Genomic DNA, 13,913 nt, shown 5'->3' on the forward strand with positions numbered 1-13,913 from the left:
GTGAATATTATTATCAATTGCTAGGTAATGGATTAACAATAAAAAAATCAAAATAATTTTAAGCAAAAATGCAGGTATATGTTGTGTAGAGGAGTCTCGTTAGAACCTATCACACAATTCTATACTCTCTTCCTACTCTAGGATTACTTTCGGAGTCCATGTGTTTACCAAATATCCTGGATGATGGGGCTGAAAAAAAAACCCCGTATCCTGAAATAAGGGACTTTTTTTTTTCTTTTTGGCCACGCCTTGTGGCAGTTTGCAAAATCCCAGTTCCCCCACCAGACCAGGGATCGAACCCATGCCCCCTGTAGTGGAAGCGTGGAGTCCTAACCACTGGACTGCCAGGGAATTCCCTAAGAGACTTTTAGTAGGAAGGCACTTTGGAGGTCATTTTCTGATGAGAGAAAACTCTGATGCTTTTGTTTTAAAACCACCAGTGATCTGAACTTTTATATAAGATAGTCTGCTCAGTTTAATAATAGATACAATTGTTAAGAAGTTTTTCCTTATATTGAAATGAGATTTGGCTCCCAGAAAATTATACTCATTGTTCTTTGTGCTTCTCCTTGGGGCACATAGAAAAAAAAAAGTTAAATTTCTCTCTGGCGTACATAATATATGAAAGCAATTATCATGTCCCAAACAAGCCTTCCCTCTTCTCTGGGACTTCAACCACAGCTCATATTCTGTTGGATTTAATCCTCCCACCCTCTCAGAAACTCTTTTTAGTGCTTACCTTAATGTTCCAAACTCTCATTTATTCTGATACCCAAAACTATATCTAAATGTATTCGATTAGCTCTGGGTAAAATAGGATAATCTTCCTTGTTCTGGTACTTTACATCCAATAATGAAGATAAAGTAGAATAATTTTAGGTAAACTTCACATTTTGAAGATAAATTAAAGTAGGCCATATACCTTATTAACATGTTCATTTTTAGTGTGTATAAACCTACACCTAGATTGTTGCTCATTATTAATCTTGTCAAAAATTAAATCAACTATTTTGTATGTGTTCCTTTATTTTTGGACTTGTGCTCTAGATTTATTTAACCATGTTAAATTCTAGTTAGATTCAGCCCATAATTAGATTTGATGCACTCCTTTTTGGTTCCTAAATCTGTCATTCAGCATGTTGGCTTTCTCTCTAGTTCTTTCATGTTAACCACCAATTTGATTTCCATGCAATGTTGGTTTGGATCTGATAGGAAGCCATATTTGTTTAAATAGTCTATGAATGTTCAAAGGCTTCCAGAAAAGAATATTGACTGAAAAAAACTAAGATTGGAGTAAGTGATAGCTTTGGACTGCAAACACAAAATTTATTTTAACTGTGCACGAATAAAAGTGTGAATAGGGGAGAGATGCTAATATTTTTGAATACATACATTTTATTCCAGAACTTGTGCTAAATACCATACATACATTATGGTTGTAGCCCTACTACAGTTCTGTGAGTTATTAGGTAATATCATTTTCTTTTTTTAATACAATTTTTATTTTATATCGAAAAACAGTTGATTTATAATGTGTTAGTTTCAAGTGTACAGCAAAGTGATTCAGTTATACATATACATATATCTATTCTTTTTCAGGTTCTTTTCCCATATAGGTTATTACAGAGTATTGAGTAGAACTCCCTGTGCTATACAGTAGGTCCTTGTTGACTATTTTATATATAGTAGTGTGTATATGTTAATCCCAACCAAGTAATATTTTCATTTTGTAGATGAAGACAGTGAGACTCAAAGTTCTCATTAGATATTTGGCCTAATGTCATATAAAGAATAAGGGATTGTGCTGGATTTTGAGGCTGTATCTGTCAGCCTTGTTTCTCTTTTTGAAGCTGGGGCCCACAGTAAACATCATGGAGGGACTAGCTATCTCCCACTCACACTGCTGGACAAAAGACAATCATTATTTTAAGGTAATTATCTTTTTCTACTTTGAGATAGAGGAGGAAAAGTCTCTTGAGAGTTAAAATGAGTATAGTTTCTGGCTGTTTTTTAATGAATAACTAACAAGTTAGAGTTAAGAAAATTAGCTAAGAAGAGACAAACTTTAATTTTCCACTTAATTAGGTGAAAATACCTCAGGGGAAGAATTGTTCCTCTTGGACTTTGTTTTGAGGAGGCAAAGTGAGATTTGTTTCTCAATTCCCAACAAGGTATTAGCAAAGGCTTTATTTTCAGAACAGGAAATTTTAGCAGGGAACTTGAGAGTGAAGGCAGAAGTGAACTGCCTTGCATCTTTCAGGTCAGGTGAGGATAAGATGAGATGTTGGAGAAGAAACACTTCTGGCAATTCTTTGGAGTTCCTCCAGGGCAACGTTAGCACTAAAGAAGAAGATCTATCAGGTACAAGTGACCTCACACAAATCAGACGCAGGGACACTTTATGTGTTAGTGCTGGCTCAACTCCAGACAACATCATATGAATGAGTTCGTCTTTGGGATATAAATACTTTATCGATTTGCTAATGTCTCAGAAAATATTAGTGTGGTGGAAAATAAGTACCTGAGTCTTGATGTCAGACTGTATACATATATCAGCTGCACCTCTTACTAGCTGAATAGTCCTTGGATGCATTTTTTAACTTGGCCAGATTCTCAGCTGCAATAATGGTATTATGCTAATAATAATGTCTTAGGCTGCTGTGAGGATTAAATTGGATATTGTATATAAAGAGGATAGCGTAGAGCCTACTACATAGTAGATGTTAAATAAATTTTTATTTTGATTTATTAATAAATATCTTAATGCACATTACAAAGCTTTTATCAATAATTTGTTATGTTCTAGACACTATGTGATGAGGATAGAAAACTTTTCAAAGGTTTAATTAAATTAAAAAATTAATTTTAAAAGATTAAAAAAAGATTAAGAAAGACTGACGTTGGCTTACATATTATAATGGTGTGGGGATTTAGAGTAGAGCATTTGAAGTTAGATTACTGGAGTTTCAATTCTGGATTTTCTGGTTACTATCTATGTGATCTTGAATAAGTTATTGAACCTCTGACTATCAGTTTACTCATCTGTAAAATGAGAATGATGATAGCAACGACCCCCTACATTGCTTTGAGGATTAAGCAATTCAGGTAACGTTTAACACAGTAAAGACATTAAGTCAACTCAGGAAATATTAGCAAAAACTATTGTATGTCTTCTTTGCTCTATTATAGATTTCTTGAAGTCTGAGCTATTTTGTACACCTTTGTGCCCCATCATACCATGAGCTTAATTATTTGTTGAATACTGGGAGTTGGCATGTATCTTTAATTTCTCTCCTACTACGAGTTCTCCACCTGCAAAATTCTAGAATAAGTTAATTTACGTTAGTATTTGTTCTGTTCATTATGAAGCTTTCATGTGCGGCATAGATGAATTGTGTGTCAAGACTGATGGAGGTATTTCCATACAGAGAAAGCTTGGAATTGGAAACAGAAAGTAAAGGGAATGGCCAAGGTTTTAACAACAAAAAGTTGCAGACTATTAATAAGATGATAAAAAAAAGTCGCACATTAGAATTGCCAGTGTGATAGCACATCTGAGGAGTAAAACAGGTGTATGGTTTGGAATGAAGTTATTGTGGTCTAGGACTACATAATCTTGCATTTTGGAGAGGCAGTTTGAGAAAAATCTACTGAATTATGTTGAGTAACTTACATTCAGGCCATTGACTTATCTGTATAATCTTTTTCTGTTTCAAGTATTCATTTTTTTTTTTTTTTTTTTTTGTGGTATGCTGGCCTCTCACTTCCGTGGCCTCTCCCTTTGCAGAGTACAGGCTCCGGACACTCAGGCCCAGTGGCCATGGCTCACGGGCCCAGCTGCTCTGCGGCATGTGGGATCTTCCCGGACCAGGGCACGAACCCACGTCCCCTGCATCGGCAGGCGGACTCCCAACCACTGCGCCACCAGGGAAGCCCCTCACATATATTTTTTAATCTCTGGGACTCCCATGGTTACTGGGAGGGACCAGGGTCCAGGAGGCAAAGATAAGGGGGGCAGAGTCAGCAACAATGACTCATAAAACCAGAAGGCATTTGATATGGGTATGAATTTCCAGGCACATTAATTATGCTATTTGCAATTGGCAAAATAAAGCAATCATTATTTGTAATTTAAAGTATTTTTTCTAAAGAGTTCTGTTTTCCATGGACATTTGTAAGTGTAGTCCTTGTACGTACCAGTATTTTCTATTGATTTGACACTTGACACTGTATCATAAGCTTACATTCATGACATTAAACTTACATAAAATATTATTGCTTTTAGAATTATTTATTGGATATAATATATATGAAGCCCAAAATACACATTTTAATTGTACAGTATGATGAGTTTTGACAAATGTATATACCTAGAAATACTACTCAAATTAAGATATAGAATATTTCATCACTCCAATAAACTCCCTTGACTTTTTTCCAGTGAATTGCCACTCCCCCAAGAGGCACCACTGTTTTGACTATTATCCCCATAAATTAGTTGTGCCTTTTTTAGAACTCTATATAAATGGACTCATACAGGGTGTGCTTACTGCATTGGGCTTTTTTTACTCAGTACAATTTTCTTGATACTTAGGTTCTTGTGTGTTTTAGTAGTTCCTTTTAATTACAGAGGAGTATTCCATTATATGACTATACCACAGTTGGTTTATCCATTCTTCTGTCAATTGGCATTTTCACTATTTCCAGTCTTTGGATGTTATGAAAAAAGCTGCTACATACATTCTTTAAAACATCTTTTTGGGACTTCTCTGGTGGTGCAGTGGTTAAGAATGTGCCTGCCAATGCAGGGGACACGGGTTTGAGCCCTTGTCCAAGACAATCCCACATACCATGGAGAAACAAAGCCCGTGTGCCACAACTACTGAGCCTGCATGCCACAACTGCTGAAGCTCATGATGCACAACAAGAGAAGCCACCACAGTGAGAAGCCGGTACACTGCAATGAAGAGTAGCCCTCGCTGGCCGCAACTAGAGAAAGCCCGTGTGCAGCACCAAAGACCCAATGTAGCCCAAAATAAATAAATAAATTTATTTTAAAAATTAAAAAAAGGGCTTCCCTGGTGGCGCAGTGGTTGAGAGTCCGCCTGCCGATGCAGGGGACACGGGTTCATGTCCCGGTCTGGGAATATCCCACATGCCACGGAGCGGCAGGGCCCGTGAGCCATGGCTGCTGAGCCTGCGCGTCCGGAGCCTGTGCTCCACAACGGGAGAGGCCACAACAGTGAGAGGCCTGCGTACCACAAAAAAAAAAATAAAATAAAAAAATAAAAATAAAAATAAAAATAAAAATAAAAAAAATAAAAAAAAGTTTTTGAGAATAAGTGTTTTCCTTTCTTGCCGATAAATACTTAGGAGTGGAAGTGCTGGGTCATGGTTTATATATGATACTGTCTTCCCAAGTGGATATACCATCTTACTCTCTCCAGACACCAGTAATATATAACAGTTCAAATTGCTTCACATCCTCACCAATGCCTGGTATTGTCAGTCTTGAATTTTAGTTCTTCTGGTGGGTGCAAAGTGGTACTTTACACTAGTTTTAATATATAATTCTCTAATTACTAATGAGATTGAGATATTTTTCCTGTGCTTATACACATTTGAATATCTTCTTTTATGAAGTGTTTGTTTAATATTTATTTTTTGGTCAGTTGTCTTTTTAATATTGAGTGGTAAGCTTTCTTCATAAATTCCAAATACAAATGTTTGACTAAGTATATGTTTTGCAAATATTTTCTCCCATTGTGTGGCTTATATTTTCATTTCCATAATGACATTTCTTGAAGAGCGGAAGTTTTAAATTTTGATGAAGTCCAATTTATTTTCTTCTTGCAGTTATTATTTTTTATGCCACCATTTTTTGTGTATATAAGAAATTTTTGCCTACCTGAAGGGTATAAGGATATTCTCTCATTTTTTTTTCTAGAAAGCTTTATAGGTTCAATTTTTAATTTTTTGTATGATATGAGGTGGGAGTTGAGATTCATTTTTTAAAGGAAATTATTACAGATCTATTTTTATTAAAGGTATAATCACATTGAAATTGGAATATTGAAAAGATAAAAAAGTTATCCTCAGTTTCAATACCTTAACACAACTTTTAATGTTGTCATTTAGCTGAAATCTTTCTTCCCCAAGTTCTTATTTTAAAAAATACATATTTATATATGTATATTATATATTTTTATATATAGTATATGTTTATATACTATATACAGAGTATATAAAAATGTAGGGGCTTCCCTGGTGGCTCAGTGGTTGAGAGTCCGCCTGCCGATGCAGGGCACGTGGGTTCATGCCCCGGTCCGGGAAGATCCCACATGCCGTGGAGAGGCTGGGCCCTTGAGCCACAGCTGCTGAGCCTGTGCGTCCGGAGCCTGTGCTCCACAACAGAAGAGGCCACAACAGTGAGAGGCCCGTGTACAGAAAAAAAAAAAAAAAAAAAGTATGTATATGCTTAGAAAGTCTGTCATAATAATAACAAAAAAATAATAATTTCTATCAATCGGGCACTCACCATGTGCCAGTGAACACTTTACATGCATTATTGTATTTGATCCTCACAACCATCCTTTGGGGTAAATACCATTATTATTCCCATTTTACAGACAAAAAAAGAGGCACAGAAAAATTAAGTAACTTGCTTACCATCACACAAATAATGATGTAAAGCTGAAATTTGAATGCAGGCAATCTTGTTCTGAGCTACGATACTCTCACTAAGTATGAGATGTCATTTTTTATTAGGGAAGTTTTATTGGTCCAGCTGTTCCAACCACTTAAAATTCATTTTTGTAATAGAATGAATGGAATATATTAGATAAAATAAAGCCCAGAGAATTCACCAATGTGTTGTTCCTCAGGTTCTCCTGTCTCATTTTGATGTTTTTAGCTGTATTTAGTGGGAGAAATAGGGAGAAGTGTGAATTACCTTTGTGTCTTTGTCAAGAATCAATTATGTATTTGTGAGAGCCTATTTCTGAATTCCATCCTATTTCACTGACCTAGTCAAGTCTACTTATGTCAACTTAATACTGTCTTAATTACTGTACTTTTATAGTAAGTCTTGAACTCAGGCAATGTGAGTTCTCTAACTTCATTGTTTGAATTTCTGAATATATTTTTGAATGTGTCTCAGTTTCAACAAAAATGTCTGCTAGGATTTTGGTAAAGATGGTGTTGATTCTAGTTCTATTGAGCGATTTTGCTGTGAAGGTTAATTTCAGTAGCTCTGGATTTGGCCTGATATATTCTGCTCAAGTACCTGCACTGAACTGACCTCTGGTTAAGGCATGAAACATACTGATTAATAATTTTGCTTTGTAGTCATGAGTTCAAGGAATTTCAGAGTTGTGTGTACCAGCTTTTCAGCATTATTTATTGATAATAGTGAGCTAGATTACTTGCATCTCATCTCAGTGAGACCCTGGGAGGGCTCCACTGCTGGGCTGGTTACATTGCACAAATGCCTATGTGACCAGCAAGATATAAGAAGTCACAGCTGAGATTCCATTTCAGACTCCCTGAAGTATTCCCTAAACATTTTGGTGGTTTCTGATCCAAGAGAGAAAATGTTTCCCTGTGAAACTTACAGAGGGAGGACAATTTCAGTTTGCATGTGGCCTCTCTAGAATACTTAAAGTGGCTGAAAGCCCCTTAAAATGGATGTTATAATACATTCTTCTCCTGCAGTAAGCTGTAGATTTATAAGCTTTGCCATTTTGAGTCCTGTGAGTCTTCTTTGACAACCAAACACTACTTAACCGCCACTGGTTGTGCAGATAATTGATATCTTAACAATATTGTCTCCCAATCCATTAACATAGTTTTTCTCCTTACTTATTTAAGCTTTCTTTAATTTATATTCCCACCAACAGTGCACAAGTGTTCCCTTTTCTCCACATCCTTGCCAATACTTGTTTTTCGTCATCTTTTTTTTTTTTTTCGGTACGTGGGCCTCTTACTGTTGTGGCCTCTCCCGTTGTGGAGCACAGGCTCCGGACGCACAGGCTCAGTGGCCATGGCTCACGGGCCCAGCCTCTCCACGGCATGTGGGATCTTTCCGGACCGGGGCACGAACCCGTGTCCCCTGCATCGGCAGGCGGACTCTCAACCACTGCGCCACCAGGGAAGCCCAAATTTCTCTCTATTTTTTAAATAGTATTTAGTGTAGAGGTCTTGTACATTAATTAAAATTCCTAAATATTTTGTTTTTTGTAGCTATTTTAAACATTATTATTTCATAAATTTTGATTGCCAGTTTATAGAAATTGAATTTTTTTATGGACTTGCTATTATATTTTTATACTGATCTGGTGTCCTACAATCATGTTAAATTTAAAATTAATTATGATAATTTTATAGATTTCTTAGGCCTTTTTACATAAACAATCATATTGTCTTGGATTAGGGGCAGTTTTCTTCTTTCTTTATAAAATCATTATGTATATTTCTTTTTCTTGCCTTCTTGCATTGCTAAGACTTCCATTACAATGTTGAAAAGAAAGGGTAAAAGCAGAACACATTCTTGATGCGTTCCTGATTTTAGGGAAAACAAATTTATTGATTTATCATTACAGAAATTAGCTAAAAGTTTTGCATAGATATCCTTTATCGAATTGAGGCAGTTTCATCTATTCCTAGTTTGCTGAGATTTTTATTGTGTATGCTGAATTTTATCAGTTGCTTTTTCTGTAATTATTGAAAGGCTCATAATATTTTTCTCTTTAATTCTGCTAATGTGGTGAGTTGCATTGATTAATTTTCAAATATTTATCTAATCTTGCATTCCTGGCATAAAGTTCTTCAGTTCTTGGAGATGATCTTCCTGTAGACAACCAACAATTAAACTGAGGAAGGAAAATAAATATATATATATATTTTATTGGAGTATAATTGCTTTACAAAGTTGTATTAGTTTCTTGCTGTACAGTGAAGTGAATCAGTTATACGTAGACATATATCCCCTCCCTCTTGGACCTCCCTCCCCCACCATCCTGCCCATCTAGGTCATCACAGAACACTGAGCTGAGCTCCCTGTGCTGTACAGAAGGTTCCCACTAGTATCTATTTTACACAGGCTGGTGTATTTATGTCAAACCTAATCTCCCAATTCATCCCACCCTCCCCTTCCCCTGCTGTTATTTAATTAATTGTTTTTTCAGGAAAAGTGGCACCTAAGCTGGTGAGCGGGTTGGAAGACAAGAGCCTAAGTGTTCACAGGCTGGAGAATTGGATTCAGCAAAGTGTGGGTAAGTCTAGAAGTGCTCTAGACTTGGAGTATTGACTTGGGAAACAATGACAGACCAAGTGCATGTGATCTAAGAGAATGTAACCTTTGAGCATATGATACCAATGGGCAAATGGTCCTCAAGGGATTCTCCAAGAAATGGACAAAAAACTGTTAAATTGTGCCATGCAAGTGCTAAAAATTGACAGGAGAAGGAAAGGATAGTAGTAGCTTGTTCATATTTCAGTTCAATTTTTTTTTGACATATTAAGTAGAGCTGGCCTCCCTTGGACTTTTAAAACTCTGGGATTCTTCTACAGTTCCTGGAAGTTCTCAAGAGGGAGACTGTACTTTCTGCAAACAAGGAAGTGGACTTATATAGTAGTCATGAGCAGAGACTCAGAATTAGAACTTCTGGGTTCAAATCATTGGTTTACCATTCACCAGATGTCTCTCTGACATATTTCTAAGATTCTCTGCGTCTCAATCCTTGATAATGATGATGATTATGATGATGATGATGGGAACAACAGCTATAAATAGGATCCACTCCTTGGAGTTATTCTGAGGACACATTTAATATGATGACCAGTACCCAGCATGTATTATAGGAGTATTCAATGAATATTTGCTACAATTAGGAAGATATGTAACCACTATGTAGACACACAAGAGCAGGGATTCTTGTATGTTTTGTTTACTGGTGGATCTGCAGTACCTAGAATAGTGCCTGGATAAAAGTGCCCCATGAAAAATGTATTGATTGAGTTAATATAATGTTATTTGCATCTAGAACGATGAGTTGCATGTTACTGGTAAGAATGAGTCCCATAATCTAGCAATTTAATGGATTGGCCTTTGCTGAGGCAATAGCCTACAGAACCAGACAGATGGTTGGGGTGAATGCCAGTACTTGTCCTCCTGCAGGTGTTTTCCGACTGACAAATCTCATGCTTTGGTTCAATGTGATTCTGCATAGAGAAACAATATAAATTGTAATACAAACTGAACACTTTTGAGAATGAAAGCGTTGCTAATAATGACACCAGGATAACAGGTATAAAGTGGGACTGTCTGGGACAAACCAGGACATATGGCCACCCTAATTTAGCATCCTTACTACCGCTGACTGGATTAAGGATTGGTAGAATTCCCAAAAGCAGTAGTCTATTGAGTGGACAGCAGCCCTGATGTGGCCCTCTGTGCATTAGATGGAGACTGTCTAAAACAATAACTTTCTCTCACTTGGGCATTTTTAATGCAAAATAGCATAAGAGTCAAGTAGTGATAAGAGAAGTTGCAAGAGGCAATGTGGAGAATAACTGAGTCACCTAAAAGCAGAGCACTGCTGTAGAGGGTGTAAAGAGCCTACCAGATCTCTGCAGCTGTTGCTTAGTCTGGAGAGACACCCATGCTGGTCGGTCTGTTTGCAGGTTCACTTCAGATTTTTTCATGACTTCAGCTCTCTGGTGACTGGGTTTTTTTTCTGCTCTTGCTTACTTCCCCGACAATCCGTATAATGAACTTTCATTATTTGAGAGGAACAAGATATACCTTTGTTCCTGAAAAAGCCTAACTCACATATACAGAATAAGAGTTATTTGTATTTTCTTTAGCATGACTTGCTTTCCTTTAGTGTTCCATCCTCCTTTGTTGTTAGCCCATCACCCCCTGTAGCCACAATACTGAGATGATCTCTAACCCCTGTCAACCTTGAAATCACTATAGGCTAGTGGATTAACTGATAAATAATTCATTAATAGTATCTGTGTTATATTTAACCATGGGTTAAATGAGCTTTGGGACTTGCCCAGGAGTCTTACCAACATTTTAATATTATTTCCATGAGAAAAAAGCATTTCAAATTCCAGCCAAGAGTGCCAAGGCATTATTTTAGAAACTAAAATTCAGGACAGATGGTTTGATAAGTATGAGTGCATTTACGAGGACAATAGGGCAGAATATTTGAAACTGGGACTCTCCAGGAAAGGCAGAGCTAAATGAGAACCATAAATATCAGAGTCACAGGGCTGTGTTCCAAGTCATCATAATAGGGGTATTATGGTAGAAAATATAATTAAAGATTAACTAAATTGGGGCTTCCCTGGTGGCGCAGTGGTTGAGAGTCCGCCTGCCAATGCAGGGGACACAGGTTCGTGCCCCGGTCCGGGAAGATCCCACATGCCGCGGAGCGGCTAGGCCTGTGAGCCATGGCTGCTGAGCCTGCGCGTCTGGACCCTGTGCTCCACAACAGGAGAGGCCGCAACAGTGAGAGGCCCACGTACCGCAAAAAAAAAAAAAAAAAAGATTAACTAAATTATAATAATGTCAAATGGACCAGAAAAGAAAATATGCATGTGTCAGAGATAAGGGGTGGTTAGAGGAGAGCAGAATTCTCCAGAAAGGGGAGAAGAGTCCTGGGGGTCTGGAGGGAAGGGAGCGAGAGCTGCAGGTCTTGGGAAATTGGTAGTGGGGAGTCATAGCATCTCGTACCTCATGATAGGTTTTTAGCAGTAACAGCCAGGTTTGTTGGCTATCCCAGGGCATCAGGAGTCCTTGTATTCCTGAGATCTCCCTCCTTTCTCCATCCTTCCTATAGTTATCACAGAAGGATTATATTTGATTTAGTAATTGCTGAAGCCTGAAATTACTTCAATAGGGGAAAAATATAAGTATTCTGAAACAAAATGCAAATTTATATACATATCAATTAAACTCTTTTGCAATAAAAAGCAGTTAATCTCAGATCAGCAAATGTGAGCCATTAATAAGAGGGACTTTTCTGTTTCATAAAGTGGAATGGAGGCAGGCCAGATCAAGGCCACTGAGAGGCTTAGGCCAGGGTAGATTGGGATCCAAGTTTAACAGGGCTCTGAAAACAGAGGTGTAAAAAGAAAATTTCCAAACTTCACAACATAATGACCTGTCCTTCACCATTTGGTGTACAAACAGAATCTGCACTGAGAGGAATTTTAGTCTAACTCTGCAATATATTTATGCATATGACTAAGAAGTGTGATGATGAAACATATGATGCTGTCAACATCATTTCATGTGATTTAATGACTTTTCCTTTTTAAACTCAAGTAACTTTTTTATATAAGAGGGTCATTTAAGAAGTTTCGATAATCCACTTTGTTTATGTCTTCCACATTTGTTCTCTAAACAAACAAACAAAAAAACTGAATAAGATAAAAAAGTAGAACTTCTACTCTGAAATCTTTGAAGTTCTGACTAAAACCACGTCTATTAGTCCTAAAGCCATTGTAACAAAACTGCCATTTTTCACATGCTTATTTAAGAAGAGAAAAGGTCATTTACTCTATGAAATTTTGGTCTGAATCTGTTTTAAAGATTCATATCTATTCCACCCTAATTATTTGAACACATGTAAAACTATTAAAATATTTGAAAAGTTTCTTTTTCTGAAAAGCCTTTAAAAATATTCAACAGTCCAACAAAGGTCAAATGCATCAAGATGTGCAATGTTAAAGTTAGAGGTGGGAGGGAAGGAGACGCAAGAGGGAAGGGATATGGGAACATATGTATATGTATAACTGATTCACTTTGTTATAAAGCAGAAACTAGCAAACCATTGTAAAGCAATTATACTCCAATAAAGATGTTAAAAGAAAGAAAGAAAGAAAGAAAGAAAGAAAGAAAGAAAGAAAGAAAGAAAAAGAAGGAAAGAAAGAAAGGAAGAAAGAAAGAAAGTTAGAGGGCAGTAATTAGAAAAATTATACCCATTACAGTAATAATGAACTGAGAGCATTTTAGAATCCTGTAAGTTTACTTATCATTTAAATATAGAGAATACCACACGATGTCTTATTTCTTTGATTCTTTAATTGTTTTCTAATCTCCTTCCATCTTATTGACATATAGTTAGTTGCTTGTAGTAATCTCTCATGATCCTTTGTATTTCTGCACTGTCAGTTGTTATGTCTCCTTTTTCATTTCTAAATCTATTGATTTCAGTCTTCTCCCTTTTTTTCTTGATGAGTCTGGTTAATGGTTTATCAATTTTCTTTATCTTCTCAAAAAACCAGATTTTAGTTTTATTGATCTTTGCTATTGTTTCCTTCATTTCTTTTTCATTTATTTCTGATCTGATCTTTATGATTTCTTTCCTTCTGCTAACTTTGGGGTTTTTTTGTTCTTCTTTCTCTAATTGCTTTAGGTGTAAGGTTAGGTTGTTTATTTGAGATGTTTCCTGTTTCTTGAAGTAGGATTGTATTGCTATAAGCTTCCCTCTTAGAACTGCTTTTGATGCATCCCATAGGTTTTGGGACATTGTGTTTCCATTGTCATTTGTTTCTAGGTATTTTTTGACTTCCTCCTTTATTTCTTCAGTGATCTCTTGGTTTTTAAGTAGTGTATTATTTAGCCTCCACGTGTTTGTATTTTTTCCAGGTTTTTTTCCTGTAATTGATATCTAATCTTATAGCGTTGTGGTTGGAAAAGATACTTGATACGATTTCAACTTTCTTAAATTTACCAGGGTTTGATTTGTGACCCAAGATATGATCTATCCTGGAAAATGTTCCATGAGCACTTGAGAAGAATGTTTATTCTTTTTTTTTTTTTTTGGATGGAATGTCCTATAAATATCAATTAAGTCCATCTTGTTTAATGTATCATTTAAAGCTTGTGTTTCCTTATT

This window comes from Mesoplodon mirus (genome assembly GCF_964341445.2).
Source record: "Mesoplodon mirus genome assembly, chromosome: 3".
Classification (NCBI taxonomy): Eukaryota; Metazoa; Chordata; class Mammalia; order Artiodactyla; family Ziphiidae; genus Mesoplodon; species Mesoplodon mirus.